General features: G+C 45.0%; 1 protein-coding gene across 1 annotated transcript in view; it reads right to left on the reverse strand.

Annotated features, from left to right (window-relative positions):
- The window catches only part of Boc (BOC cell adhesion associated, oncogene regulated), a 76,981-nt gene extending 61,353 nt beyond the window's left edge, over nt 1–15,628 (reverse strand). The window contains 2 exon segments of the mRNA XM_048803845.1: nt 11,313–11,404; nt 15,380–15,628. The gene's annotated coding sequence lies outside the window, so the exon portion shown is untranslated.
- Between the last annotated feature and the right edge of the window lie 23 nt (nt 15,629–15,651).

The raw sequence follows: 15,651 nt of genomic DNA on the forward strand, positions 1-15,651 counted from the left end.
TGTTTTGATTTGGGAAATCTTCAGAAACCAGGACACAAGCACCTTAAGGACAGTAGACACACCACTTGATAAACATCTATTGACTGACCAATTGAAAGGCCACTCTTTGATGGCTACCAATGTCTTTAGGCTCCTGTGGCAGATGTCAACAGAGGGCAAATATGATGTGCTCAGGCAAGAGTTGCTGCTGGATATTGGGATCAGCATCCAAAACTCGGCATGAAACCTCAAGTGACCGCTGAGAGGCAGCAGAAGTGAGCATCCTGAGTTTTAGTGGGTGGCATTCTTCACACAAGCGAACCTGGTCCCAAGCCCCTGACCTGGGGCAAGGAAACATGCCTCATCTTGGCTAAGATGCAAAGAACAAGGTCTCAGTGCCTTTTCCCCACCCAGACCACGGACATTAGCACTGGCATTTGGGTTAATTTCACGTGTGGGAAAAATTAGATCTGCTTGCGTAAGATCCCATCTCAATTGGACACATGATTCCTTTTTACTTCTTGACTTTCAAAGCATGTAAAACTTAGTTAGGAAGGATCCTCCCACTGCTTTGGAGCCTAGCTTTTTCTGGAGAGGGGTGGAGGGTGGTGGGTAAAATTGGGATCCTGCCCCATTTCTACAGATGGCTCTGGTGAAAAAGTACTGAAGAAGAGCCAGACCACACCAGAGACTTCCCTCCATCAACACTCGCCCCACGTGGACAGAGGCGGGCGCTGTGCCTCCAGGCACCTCTGGCAACAACAGGAGATGGTGCCATCAGGAGGTGCTGGGATGGTCCCACTGTACCTTATTCTGAAGGCAAGATTCTTTAAATGTATCACAAGATATTTATACAATCAGCTTTTCTGAAATCCCCAACCACCCTCAACATGAGAGAAAAATGCTTTGATAAGTCATGGATTTGTCTGTTGGTTCAGAAAATGTGGCACCTACTTGTACACAGGCATTACCTGGCATGCACCTACAGAAGCCAGCCTGGGATTCTTTCTCAGAGCTCTCATGATCCCTTCTTGAGAGTGAGGGGACAGAGTGTAGGGTGGGTAGCTTAGGGGTGAAGCCTGAATTTGGTAAAGAACATGGGTCCCACACACACACGGCTCATCAGTTCTCTATCTTCTGCCTCCCCAGGCAAACTGAGGCAAGGGCCAAGACTTCCAGATGGTCAGTAATCACTGGGGTAGCCGCAGGGATGCTGGAGTAAGACCTGAGAAGCCAGGCCAGCAGGCTCCACCCTGGAGCTATCATTAACAACAAAAGCCAGAGGACAGCTTGCCTGGAGAGTGCAGTCCTCTGAAGTTGAAAGACTTTAAAGATGGCACTGCATTAGTGCTCACAGTCTGAGGGATAAGCCTGGGACGGGTATCATTAGTGCACCTACACGGGAGACAGCTAGGCAAAGCACTGAATGCCATTCCAGAGCCATTACTGAGGCACTGCCCAGGCTAGGAGAAGACAAGAAAACCAGGGGAGGGGGTGGTATGAATTTGGATCTTCGGCATAGAATCTCCATAGTCCAAAGGCACCTGATGAGTCTTATTCCTCTGTACTGAACTCTGACACATGTGGCTTGCATCTTGCAACGTGAGAAAGTACCAACAGATTTCAGCTCTCTGTTCAAGCAGGAATGGAAGCCAGGCTCTAAATGTAAGTCCCTATTCCCCAGGGTTAGAACTCCCTCTGCTCAGTATTCCTCCCTTTCTCAATTCCTGGAACTTTTCAGCCTGTGGTTCAGATGATCCACAGGATTCCACAGTCACACCCGCTAACATTTCCCCTAGATGTGGTCCCGAGCTGGAGCAGGGTTAGAGGAGTTCTCTCCTTCTGCTCCCATTATCAAATCCATCATCATAACTTGTCCCCCAGAGAGCCACACTATTTAAAGTGACTGCTAAGTGCTCTGAATACTGGGCTCCTACTCCCAAACTCCCAGGGAATCCCAGTTTTCAATGCTGACTCAAGAAAGAAATACTTTTTGGCAGGAGAAACACTCTCAATCTCTTTGTGCCTGATTGATAAGTCTTCCCCTTAATGACCACAAAACAAGCCCCTCTGTTCTCCATTGCCATCTGGGCTCAACAAGAACACCACTGGAACCTGGGCTGAAAGCAGTGATTTTAGAGACGGAGGGACCTGTGGCCCACCACCGGATATGAGCGCACAGTATCACGGCCTGCCCAGGGGACGCACACTTCCCCACGCTTCCCCTAGCCTGCAGCTCCAAAGTAAGCAAAACAAACTCCCAAGGAGGAAGACAAACAGCCCCATGTGCTCTTCCCGGCTGTCTGTTTAGGGGTGGGAGGGAGGGTCTGCACAGCTGGTACTTCCAGATGTGGAACCCAAACACAGGCAGCTCCTGACAGTTTACCAGCCTGGTTAAACTCCAGTAGCACCAGGGCCAGGCTGCTCGGCAGAAGATGGCAATGGAGCTGCACAGTAGACCCACAGCTCTTGTCAGGAAGGTTTCAGCACTCGGCTCTGAGCCCCTCCTTTTCCAGCTCCTTGCTCACCAGCTGCTTATGTGTATGGGGCAGGCAAGAGAGAAAACTAGAGAGGGTGCCAAATGAAAGAAGCCAGTCTGATAGGGGTATATACTTCATGATTCCAACTATGTGACATTCTGGAAAAGTCATAACTATAGCATATATATATAACACATACATACACATATATGTAGTAAAAATATATATAGTAAATATATATGCTTACTACAGCAAGATGATAGTGGTTGCAAAAGTTTTTGGGGCAGGAAGAGGAGGTGACTAGGTGGAGAATGGGAGACTTTTAGGCAGCAGAATATTACGATCCTATCATAGTAGGTACATGCCATCATATATCTGCCAATACCCAGAAAATGTACCACACAAAAAGTGGACCCTAATGTAAACTATGCACTTTAGTTAATAATGAAATGTCAATTTTGGTTCACCAATCATAACAAATACATCACACCAGCAGAAGATGTTAATTACAGGGGAAAAGGGTAGGGTTAGGTGGTAGAGGTGATTTGGATGACAACTCTGTTTTGCTTCACTTTTCTGTAAACCTAAGACTGCTCAAAAAGAAGATTATTCATTTAAAATAATAATAGCAATAAAAAAAAAAGAGGCATGAGCTATTGCCCAGCTCCATGACATGCTTGCTGGGTTGGGTTTTGGCATCTGGTTGTACTATTGCTGAGGCACATTTTTCTACTTTTATTGTCACCACAAGACCTCCTGGGATCTTCTTCACTATTTTTATTCTTCCTCTGCTTCTAAATCTTGAACCAAGTCAGAAATGTCTAAGATGCAACTTGAAGTCAGATCTATGTCCCCTCTGAGGTGGCATCCAACACACTCTTCCTTACTTCCAACAGCTGGTACCATCTCTGTCACTGGTGTACCTAGCACAGGGGCTGGCCCCACCAAGACCCCTGTGTATGGGGACTGAACTATTGTCAAATCCATCCCATGCCCACCAGATCTGAAAGACCTCCAGTAGGACTCAGGTGATTGGAAGAGGGTAGCATCAAAGTGGGTGGCCCAGGCCCACTTAGGAAAGCCCAGATGGACAACCAGACTATAAACAGTGGTGGGATAGAGGAAGAGCCAGGCCATGCACAGTGCTGGGCACAAAGTGGATGCACAATAAATTCTTCTAAAGTGTGTGATAAGGACTGGGGCTGGGGCTCAGTGGTGGAGCACTTGTTTAGCATGTATGAGGCCCTGGGTTTGATCCTCAGCACCACATGTAAATACATAAAATAAAGGTCCATGTACAACTAAAAAATATATTTTTTAAAAAAACAGTGCCATAGTTAAAATAATAATAATAATAATAATAAAGTATGTGATGAGGAAGGGCAGAGAGGACATCCATTGCTTTTTTTCTTCTTCTTTATAGTACTAGGGATTGAACCCAGGGCTACTCTACCACTGAGCTACACCCCCAGCCCTTTTTCATTTTCAGTTTGAGTCAGAGTCTCACTAAATGGCCAAGGCTGGCCTTGAACTTGTGATCCTCCTGCCTCAGCCTCCCAAGCCACTGGGATTACTTTGCATGCACCACCACATGCCTGGCTTCATTCTTGTATCTCTCTTACAGATGGAACCACCTGCCTAGCCATGGACAATTGCTGAAGTCTGTTACCTTGGGGAAGAGTGAAGGAACTGGGCGATCTCTGCTGAGATCCTGCACACGTCTACTGCCTGGCTTTTCTAACAGACTCTCATCGTTAGTACTCTTAGCACCTTCCCTCGAGGTTCCCCATATACATACACCCCTGAATGCATTTTCTTGTATAAATCCATGCGTAATTATAGTTGCCCCTTGGTATTTGTGAAGAATTGGTTCTAGGACACTGCCCCCCCCCCGCCAGGATACCAAAATCCATGGATGCTCAAATCTGTCATAAAAATGGTGTAGATAGTATTTGCATGTACCTAAGCTATACTTTAAATTATCTCTAGGTTACTTAAAGTAGTGCATACAGTGTAAATGCTATGTAAGTTGTTGTTATACCGTGACAAGAAAAAAGTCTGCACATGTTCAGTACAGACATGATATTTTTTTTAAAAATATTTTCTATTCATGGTTGATCCATGGTTGACTGCATCCACAGGTGTGGAACCTGTGAATACTGAGAACTGACCGTATTTCATCTTGTTTGAAATTCTTACACATTAATTTTGCAATTCAGGAGAGTACTGCAGATTAGAAAGGAAAGAGAAAAGGAAAGGAAAGGAAAGGAGGTGCTGGGGCTGCAGCTCGGTGGCAGGGAGCTTGCCTAGCATGCATGAGGCACTGGGTTCGATTCTCAGCACCACATAAAAATAAACAAATAAAATAAAGGCATTCTGTCCATCTACAACTACAAAAATTTTTTTTTAAAAAAGGAAAGGAAACGATAGGATAGGATAGAGAAAGAGGAAGGAAGGAAGAAAGGAAGGAAGGAAGGAAGGAAGGAAGGAAGGAAGGAACGAACGAACGAACGAACGAACCAAAATCTCTTCTAGTCCCTGGGAGAAAATGAGAAATAAAACAAAGTCCCTGGGTCTTTCTTCCTTCTACAGAGGAAGCAGGTAATATGCAAATGAACAAATAGATACATATCAGAAGGTGACAATGCTGAGGAAAAATAAATTAGGTTGAAAGGAGAGAGAATAGTGGTAGGTGAGCGGGGCAGCAGGGAACCCACTGAAATGGGAGAGGAAGCTATACAGGAATGTGAGGTGAGAGCCTTTCAGACAGCTGGCAGAAAACCTCTGAGGAGGAGAAGGCTAGTTGGAGGAGTCCTGGGGAGGCCCATGTGGCTGTGAGGTGAGCAAGGCAGGCAGAGGTGAGGCAAAGAGCATGCGGTAGTTCCAGGGTATAGATGTTTGAAGCCATGGAGAGTTTTGAGCAGAGAAGTCACCTACACAGTCCTGGTCAGAAAAGTTAACAGAAGACTAGAGTGGTAGGAGATCATAGGATTCTACAAACACTTGAAGGTAAACCCAGTATTGTTTGCCAACTTAAAGTGGAGTATGAGGACCCAGGCTGTCTCTCAGTGTAAGAGTGCTTGCGCTACCACTTTCAAACAAGATGCAATATGTGTGAGGCCCTGAGTTCCACCTCTAGCACCACAATAAATTAATAATGAAAATAAAAGCAAAAATAAAATGGAGTATGAGAGCAAGAGCAGAATCAAGGATGATCTCAAGATTTTGGGTACGCTGAGTTGGGGGGAAAGCAGAGGGGAAGGCTGCAGGGGCAGAGTGGGGTTGGGAGTCATGCTTTACCCAGGGACCAGGCCTGGCCCAATCTTGTGCTCCTCTTTCTCCCCATCCTCATCCCTTTCTCTCTGTAGACCTTGAGTTAGTTGGGGCTCCATCAACAGGCCTTCTGCTGGCTCATTCTCCTCTCTGCCTACTCTACCAAGAAGGCCCCTTTCACTCTGTTCCTCCTTCTTTTCCTAAATAACAACAGCTACCATCCACTGATGGCTCCCAATGCATTTCCTGAGTTTTACATACATGACCTCGTTTCCCCTTTGCAACAACCTTAAGAAACTGGCGTGGGGGGTTTATGTAACTTGCCCAGGATCACACACCTAGCTATTGGCAAAGCCAGTATTGAAACCCAGGCTGGTCTATTTACAAAGACTCCCCTTAACCAGGATGCTATACAAATCCCAAATCTGGAAGTGATTCCAGAAACATGCTTGTCTCCTGAAAACTTTCTTTCCTAGCACTTCACCTGCCTTCTCACAAGATGCACTCCAGACTTCTGTCCTCTCAGATAGGACCTCCTAGAAACGCTCTGGACTCCTTCTGTATCTTCCTCTCTCAAGGAAGGATGTTACCCTAAATCCAGTTGCCAGAAGTTATTTTCCTTCCCAACTTCTTCCAGACCCTGAGACTCTAAGTTGTCTTTTCCCACTAGTGAGGAAAAGAAAGCTGATCTGGAGGGATCCGGGGTGGTTTCTGACACTATGACCAAAGAGAATCTGATTCAGGTTCCTACACTTAGAAAACAAAAACACACCGCAGAGTTGACTGCATTCCTGGGTCCAAACTGACTTCTCCATGGTTCCCTAGAATTTCTTATCTCTTTAGAGTGGGTGAGTACAGATGCCAGGCACCTGAGGCTTTTGAGGTAAGAAATTTTCAATCAAAAGTGTTCCCTCAGGCCATGTCACAGCATCCTCATGGCCCTTTAAAAGACAGCATGAGTACAGACTGAAGAGAGGGACAGTTGGGTCAAGTGGTGGTTCCATTCCCAATTTTCAAAGAAATCTCCATACTGCTTTCCATATTGGCTACACCAATTTGCAGTCCCACCAGCAATGTATGAGTGTACCTTTTCCCCCACGGCCTCGCCAACACTTACTGTTGTTTGTATTCTTAATAGCTGCCATTCTGGAGTTACCCAAAGGGCTTAAAAACATCATACTACAGGGACACAGTCACATCAATGTTTATAGCAGCACAATTCACAATAGCTAAACTGTGGAACCAACCTAGATAGATGTTCTTCAATAGATGAATGAATTAAAAAAATGTGGCATATATACACAATGGAATATTACTCAGCATGAAAAGAGAATAAAATCATGGCATTTGCAGGTAAATAGTTGGAGTTGGAGAAGATAATGCCAAATGAAGTTAGCCAATCCCCAAAAAAACCAAATGCTGAATGTTTTCTCTGATATAAGGAGGCTGATTCATAGTGGGGTAGGGAGGGGGAGCATGGGAGGAATAGATGAACTCTAGATAGGGAAGAGGGGTGGGAGGGGAAGGGAAGGGGCATGGGGTTAAAAATAATGGTGGAATGTGATGGACATTATTATCCAAACTGCATATATGAAGACACGAATTGGTGTGACTCTACTTTGTACACAACCAGAGATATGAAAAATTGTGCTCTATATGTGTAATAAGAATTGTAATGCATTCTGCTGTCACATATAAATAAAAAAAAATTTTAAAAAGACAGCTTGAAATGAGAGGGGATGAAAGGCACAGTTTCTCTGACTATCTCCTCATTACCCTAGTCACATCATTATATTTTAAACCTGTGTCTTCCCATACCCAGAGCATCTTGGCTTCAAGTTTCCCGTGTTTGCTAAAGAAAAACAAGGAACAAGGGTAACTACATGTCCTCCGCTGCCAAACCTCACCACCCTCCTAAGCCAGCAGGGAGTGGGGTGCTTTGCTCTTCTGCAGGTACCTGCCTGTCGAATTCTTTCTGCTGGCTGCCCTGTGAGTATTTGCCTGGAAGGCAGCATCTCCTGTCAGTTACCTGTCTGTCAAAGCTGCTACTTCCTTCCCCAGGGTATTTTTCTGTACAAGCTGCCACTTTTCCTGACCAGTAAAAGTATCTGCTGGGCCAAACACCTTCTCCCCCTCAGCTCATTGTAAGCACGGAGGACCTGCTTGATCAGACTTGCAGAAAGCCTAGGCACAGATGGATTCATCTGGCAGCTATAGCAGGAGCAGAGATTTGGGACAGTCGATTCAGACAATGTCCCGGAGGAGGAGAAAAAAAATATCAAGAGACAAGTTCAGAAATGAAACCCAAGATGGAGGTGGCTTTCACCACGGCCTGCAAAGTCTGACACAGCTGGACCACAAAGCCTGGCTTCCCTGGTGCTGCTGCTTCTGAGCCATTCAACACCTTCCACTTGTGGTCCCAGTTCTATATTCATGTGGTTTACGGCAAGTCTCATAAAGGTCCCCACATGCCCCTTACGTGTAGTTAGCTGCAAAAGAAAGTTTTCCCAAACTGAAGGGAGTCTGCTTTGGGAAGAGAACTTATCTGGGTGCCCCCTCCACACACACATTAAGTTTGGCAGTCAGCAGACCTGCAATGAAATCTTGGCTTTGCCACTTCCAGTTGTGAGACCAGAGCAAGTCAGTACAATTATTTAAGCTTTAGCTTCTTATCTGAAGAATAGGATAATAATGCCCAGCTTCACAGGACCACTGGGTGATCAAAGGGATAATGCCAGTAATTCTTAGCACAGGGCCTGGCACCCAGTAGGTATACACTAGATGGCTGCTATCAATCTCCCCATCACTGGGAGGAAGTGGAGGCAGGCAGTGCTGCCTACTTGTAACTGAAATTAGCATGCCTGGGCCTGTGCTGCTGGTCCACGGCTGATTTCCCTGATCTGTGGGGTGAGAAGCTGCACTAAGAGCTTTGCTTTTCTGTCTGGCAAGTGAGAATCATCATTGTTCCTTCCTCAGTAATCATAAGGAAAGGTACCTGCATACTCGCCCCCTTGGAGGGAAGGCTCGCCACCTAAACACAAGGCTTCATTTGTAAAATCGGGGGAACAAAAATTAACTCCATCCATCACAGTGACCACTTCAGGCAACCTGTTCAGTTCTTTTCACCCACACTCAAGACACTATGGTGTGTCAGTGACAAGGGGATTGGTCGCCAATGTGAAACCCACCTATAGAAAGCCACCTTGTTGTTCCCCTTTGGGGAGGAGAGCTAAGTTCCCCCGCCCCCACCCTCTTCTTTCATTGTCAAAGACCACCCACTGAAACTTGCTGGCAAATTGCCATAGTCCAGACCGGCTAAAGCCAGCCACCCTGCAGCAGCCTCCACCTCTGCTACAGAAGCCTACAGAATGGAAAGCACCTGACTGGGGCCTGTCCCCTGGAACTGACTCAGAGCCTTCACAGATGGCAGACCACCAAAGGACTCAAGGAAGGGGTGCAGGTGATTATTTCAGAGGCCTGTACATTGAATGATCCAGAGAATCTAACTCTTGTCTATAACTTGGCAGGTTTTTATACAATTTGTTCACTAGCAAAAATTCATTCATAAATACAGGAGTAAACATCTCCGCTTTTATGTGATCTCACTTGCAAAAGAAGATATTTTGCTGACTGCCAGCATTAACAAATCCCCCTGACTTGGGCACAACTATCTAAGAAGGAAAAGCTACAGTAACTCCACTATAGTGTGATAGTCATGAGGCAGAAAACAGAGAGACAGAGAAGTGGGAGAGATGATCTGTGAAATAATTAAGAGCAGTTTCTGCTTTCATAGAAAACCAGTAAACCCAGAACCCCCCAATTTTCCTCTCCAATTAACTATGACCCATACCTAATAAACCTACTGGGATTGTAATGTTAGGTAAGTAAAGACTAGTAAAGGCACTTGGCTTTGACTAATCTGGAAAAATATTGGCAGAACCAGGGAAGGTGGGGGAGGTTTTCTTTGAGAGTAAAGTTGCAGCCCAGGCTGGATGGGGGCCTCTGAGGCCAGGTAAGTCCACATACTTTCCTCCCCTACCTGGGGCTCCCAGCTCTTGTGATATTCACCTCTCAGCATCCCAGGAGGTTTTTGAGCAAATGAAAAGCCCAGTGATTTTTATACCTGTAAAATAAATTTCCCCTCACCTGCTACTCTGGGAATAATGTCAGAGTCAAGCAAATCTAATGGGGCCAATGGAATTCAAAGGTAAAAGGATGAATTCATACATGTGTTTCTAAGATTCTCAGTTAAAATCTGATATAAATGAGAAAGAAAGGAAAATCACTAATTTTTTTCTTTTCCTCCTGAAAACTACTCAGTAACTGATTTGGGAAACATGGCCAAAACCCAGATTTCTGAGATTCTGTATTTGATGCAGAGATTCTAAGTCTTAAGTTTCCTAAAATTAAACAAGTAACAACAACAAAGACATGACTTTGAAATCTCCTGTGTCTACCATACTTAAACCTATCATCCACCAAGGAAAAATGAATTTGCTGGAACAAAACAATGAACAATTCATACAAGCAGAGTAAAAAAAACATTCGGTACTACCTGTCTGTCTCTAATTTTAAGATTTCCTGAGGTATTCTCTCCCCTCCCTCAAAAAGTCTTTCTTAACTGACCCACTGTTAGTATCATCATAACACTAGAATTTGCATTTCACTTCCCATGAGCAATGGAATTCTGGATGCCTGTGGGCTCTGGTATTGATTCCTGCCAGTCTAAGCCATGATGCCAGGCACATAGCAGGTACTCAATAAAAGCCTGTTGAAAGAATGAAGGCTCCAACCTACACACACTTCATCACCCTCGTCGTGTCCAATGTTGTCCAAACTCATTTTGGCAAAGAATAACATGCCTTTGCCCTACTTTCCACTGCTCAGCTCCTTTTGGGTTGTTTTTCTTCAACCCTACTTACCCCGTCCACATTGGCATTTTCCTGTTACTCACCAGGAGAACCAGTTGAGACTTTCTCAACATTTTCTCTGGCAACCAAATTAAGTTGACTACATGTTACTGACTATAGTCTTTCTGCTATGATTTCCTCGTATTGCCCAATAATCCTGTCCCAAACATCAAAGGCCTTCTTTGAAAATAAGGCCAAATTTACCATTAGGAAAAGAGAAATTATTTCCTGGTTTCATTTCAGAAGACGCAAAGAAATGGAATCCCTCTGGTTTTTGTGAGATAAACAATGCCCAGTACATGAGACCACAAGGCATTTGCTGTAAGATCACTGACGGAGACGTAAACACTTGGCTTTCCTCACCCAGACCTGAGCAGGACTTTTCCACAGTGAGCTTAGATCCTGAATCTCACAGTTAGTGGTTTGTATCCAACAAGGCTGACAGTTTGCCTCAGGGCAAGGGGGGGTTCATGGAGCCAACATAGGCTTCGACTAAGAGTGTACTAGCCACTAGAACCAACCTGAAGGTTAGTCCAGATTCCACTCAAAGCTGGATTTTTCCAATATTAAAGTATGAGAAACACAATCTTCAAGTGATAACACAAAACAAGGGAAAAAAATAGTTGATCTAATAGGATAGAGATTCCAGACTGTGAGCAGAAAACCTCACCTACTTCTTCTACTCCTTTGCTGCTACCCTCAGATGGCGTGAATGTTGACAAAACTTCAAGGGTCATGGGTTCCAGGAAGCCTGAAACAGGACTGAGGAAAAAGAGAATTGTTTCATCTTTTGAACAATAAAATAAACAGTTCTGAAGTATTTGCTTTTTGTAAGGTGCATTGCTATAAACCATAGTAATTTCACATTAACCCCTTTTATGAGTAAGAAAACAGGGGAAAAGCAATTCTTCTAAGATCACAGGCCTCCATCAATATCCAGTTACCTGGCTCCTTGCTAAAAGTGAAAATAGTGGATTAAGAACAATACTACATTTTACAAAACCATGAACTTTTCATCCAATAGTGTATTTTCATCAACACTCACCAAATATTTCTTCAAAACACATTATAAACAGGCCTCATACATAAGTAGGCTTGTGTGGAAGGATTTAAGGTGCTGGGCAGCAGGCTCCTACTGAGGAAGAATTATCATGAAGGAGGATGGAGTCTCATATAACAGGTTGAGAAATTTGGATTTTAAAGCTGAGTAGTGACTTGATTGTGGGACTGATGGAGAATAGTGGACTGATGGAGAATAGTGGACTGATGGAGAATAGTGGAGTGATGTTAGGTGGACAGTGGGAGCCCAACCACGTGTCAGCAGCAACTGTCAAGGGCATCAATAAGCAGAGTGGAAGCAGATCTGGAAAAGATGGTACAGATGGTGGAATTACAAAAGGAAGAACAGAAAAGATTGTGCCAGGTTGGGGAAGGAGTCTTAACTCTGCAGCAGCAGAGATGTAGGAACAGATTAATGTTTTGATTTGAGGTGGTGTAAACAGAGGTCAGAGGCAGAGCTTGGGCTTCAGAGGGATCCTCTAAACCTCTTTCCTACATTCTACCTCCCCTTCTCTATCCATGACCAACCCGAAGGCTCCAAGGTGGCAAAAATCTTCTTTAGGAAGGTTTATGGTAAACATAGACTTCTAGATTAAAACTAAACATCCTCTCCCATACCACTCTTCAATCCCAAATACTTGATTCAGGCTCATAAGTTATGAAAATATTGCAAGTTGAAGTTCCTGTGGGAGCATACTTAGGATTTGGCTCATTCCCACCAAAAGCAAATTAGTTGAATATATGTGTTCTCTGTGAGTCTTTGGTTCAAATGTAGATATTTTAGGGCTGTCTGATGACAAGAATCTACTTTTTATCATAACTATATAGAAGGTATATACGCACATGGATGAACAAAAACAAGTCATGCTATAGCATGGGGGGATTGTGGGTAGCTGTGTGTGTGTGTGTGTGTGTGTGTGTGTGTTGCAGGAGATTGAACCTAGGGCCTTGTGCATGCTAGGCAAGTGCTTGAACAAAGCTACAGCCCCAGCCTGTACATAACTGTGAATAACTTTAAAAACACTTTTATAATTAGTAGTAGATGTTTGTGCAATGAATAAAATTTGAGGGTAATCACTCTTTGATTAAGAAAACTTACTTTGTTAGGACAAGGAAGCTCCCAATTGGGTGTCTGATGCACGATAAATATTTGTTAAACTGAAGTATGGAGGTAACAAGAAATTACTTATGTTAAAGTAGATAAATTTTTTTAAATGAGAAAATCACTATCTTTCCTCTCCCTCCCCAATTTCCATTCTAGTCCCAGATTGCAAGGAGGTTTAAAGTTTGGAGGGAAGAAAGCAAACTGCAGTGTATAATATCTTTTGGAGCCAGGTTAATACTTCTTTATTCAGGGGTCACAAAGTACTGGACAGAAATTATCCAGCACACATGGGTCTTCAGTTAAGTTTTGAAAGGCAGAGAGAGAAACCTTTAATTCATTAAGCACGTCAGTGACAGCTGAAATTTGAACCTAGACCCCCTAGGGCCCTTGGAACACTGATCATCAGGCTCACTTCTTGCCCTCCTTTCTTAAACCCCAGGGGTCTTTGGGGAAGTCAACTGAATTATTTCATGAGTAAAATCTCCTATTCATCCTTAGGCTATGGAAACCACAAACAGAGTTGTTGAAGAGAGGGGGGATCCCAAGTACTTGAAAAAGTACTTCAAAAAAAGTAAAATATCTGGGTCCATTTAGAGGATGGCACTGGAGTATGGAAAGAAACATAAATCACACTCCTTATCGTGACTGACTGATAATTAGCACCTAAGCAGGTTTTTTTCCCCCTCACACCCGTCTCCTCATTTGCTGTCAAAGGACCTATTATACTAGCCTCTACCAATTAACCCTCCCAAGTAAAGCCAGCTCCCAGAAGCTTGGGCAATATCTCTTGAGTGAACTTCTCCTGCAATGTTGCTCTGCTGAGAAACCTTGAAAGAGAATAAAAGGGGACGTCTGTACTGCTTCTGGCCTCCTGAGGGCCAAATTCTGAGTAATATATTTCCATGAGGGAGGATGGTGTCAGCAAAGAGGACTAAGGAGGGAATTCTGGCTTCTTTCATTTTTTTGTATAAACTTATTCCAAAAACTCATCTGGAAGGAAAATCTTAACCCTACTGCTGTTTCTACCCGCCTCTGTCCTAACTGACCCCAAGGTGCTTCAAGAGTACCATGGGAACCCTCTGGGTCTCAATTATGAGGCCATTAAAAAGTGCCAATTATAAGACCTCAGAAATGTCCCTGGGAAACCTGTTACACACCTCAAAATGGCCAACCTCTTGCCTCAGATTCACTTTAAGTTCAGAAAACAGGTCATCCAGATGTATGGGTGTCCCAGCCCCCACCTGGGTCCAACAAGACTGTGCATTAGTATTTTCCATGTTGCCCTTGAGAACATGGAGATAGATTTATTAGCTGTAACCAAAGGGCTAAAAAAACCATCACAGAGTGGTGCTGCCTGTTCAGAATCCAGTAGTGGCATAAATTAGAAATGTTTACACATTCAAGAATTTTAAAAACCACGTTCATTTAAGGGTCTATGCTTGCAGAGTTCTGGGCAAAAAGAGCTAAGTGACAAATGTGGGCTGGGTACAGGGCATTTGGAGGTGGGACAAGGGCCTGCAACCAAATATACTTTTCACTTAGTCTACTCAGAGAGGTAACTCTGAGTCAAAAACTTATGTGAACCCATTTGAGTTTGCAGGGAAGAGATGGGGGGAGCTGCAGAACACCCACCACACCCAGAAAGTGCCTGTTTGGGATTGCTGGTGTGTGGTTTGGGTATTCTTAGCTCTAACTGCCACATCTCTGGAGGAACACAACTTTCAAGGGACTCTGCCTCTGCCACCCCAAAACACAACTAAACAAAACCATCTCTAAGACATCTCTAATCCTTCCAGGTCTGCCTGACTCGCACCTCTCAAAAGTTCTTCTATTGCCTGGAAAAGCAAACTAAACTGAGTATCTGAAAGTCAAGCAGGCCCTTCAAGAATCCAGCAGAAGATTCTTCCTGGGTTCCTGGCCCTCCTCTCAGCTCTTTCCCACTTGTCCTAGAGATTCATGCCCCCACCTTCTCGAAGTTACATAAACAAAAACCTGAAGAGTACAACCCCAGGAGTACCCTGCGGGCGCCAACACACACACACACACACACACACACACACACTCACACACAGGCGCGCGCGGACTCTCTCTCTCTCTCTCTCTCTCTCTCTCTCTCTCTTACAAATGCCTCAGTCTCACAGACACTTCTGGACACTACTTTAGCCTCTCCCCTTCTACTTCTCCTGTTAGGGGATCTTTTCTGAGGCTGTTTGGGTTCGCTCAGTCCATCATTTTAGTATTTGCCTTTAAAATGTCAAGGGTGATAACCTCGCCCCCGGAGTCCAAGCGCGCATTGAATGGTTCTGTGCATCTGCTGACACCGTGTGGGATTCTCCCCCAGCTTGTGGGTCCTGCGCCTGGCGCGCCCCGCCAGCCAGTCCCCAGCCCCAACCCTAGCCGGCAGCCGAGCGCTCAGACCCGGCGCCAGCCGCCGCGCATCCACCGCAGCCACTCGCCCGCGCTCGCTGAGCGTCCGCCGGCCTGCGGCAGCCTCCCGCCCCCTCCTCTCCCCAAACCAACAAACAGATACAACTTTTTATGAAAAGAAAACAAACTTCAGAGACGTGACTCACCTCTGGTGCAGCCGCAGCCTGGGAAGGGTGAGCCGAAGCCCCGGTGTCAGCGTGGTGGGCGCGGAGAGAGCCACACAGCGCCGCGCTGCACAGACACACAACACGCACTGTGACACCCGGGGACACACAACACGGGAGAGCGGCCGCAGCCGGAGCAACAAAGGAGCCTCGGACCGAGAAGCTGCCGGCCGGGGAGGGAAGCGCGTGTGGCTGAGGGTGTGTGCGACGTGTGTGTGTGTGTGTGTGTGTGTGTGTATTTACATATATATATA

Source organism: Marmota marmota, unplaced genomic scaffold (assembly GCF_001458135.2).
Source record: "Marmota marmota marmota unplaced genomic scaffold, marMar, whole genome shotgun sequence".
Classification (NCBI taxonomy): Eukaryota; Metazoa; Chordata; class Mammalia; order Rodentia; family Sciuridae; genus Marmota; species Marmota marmota.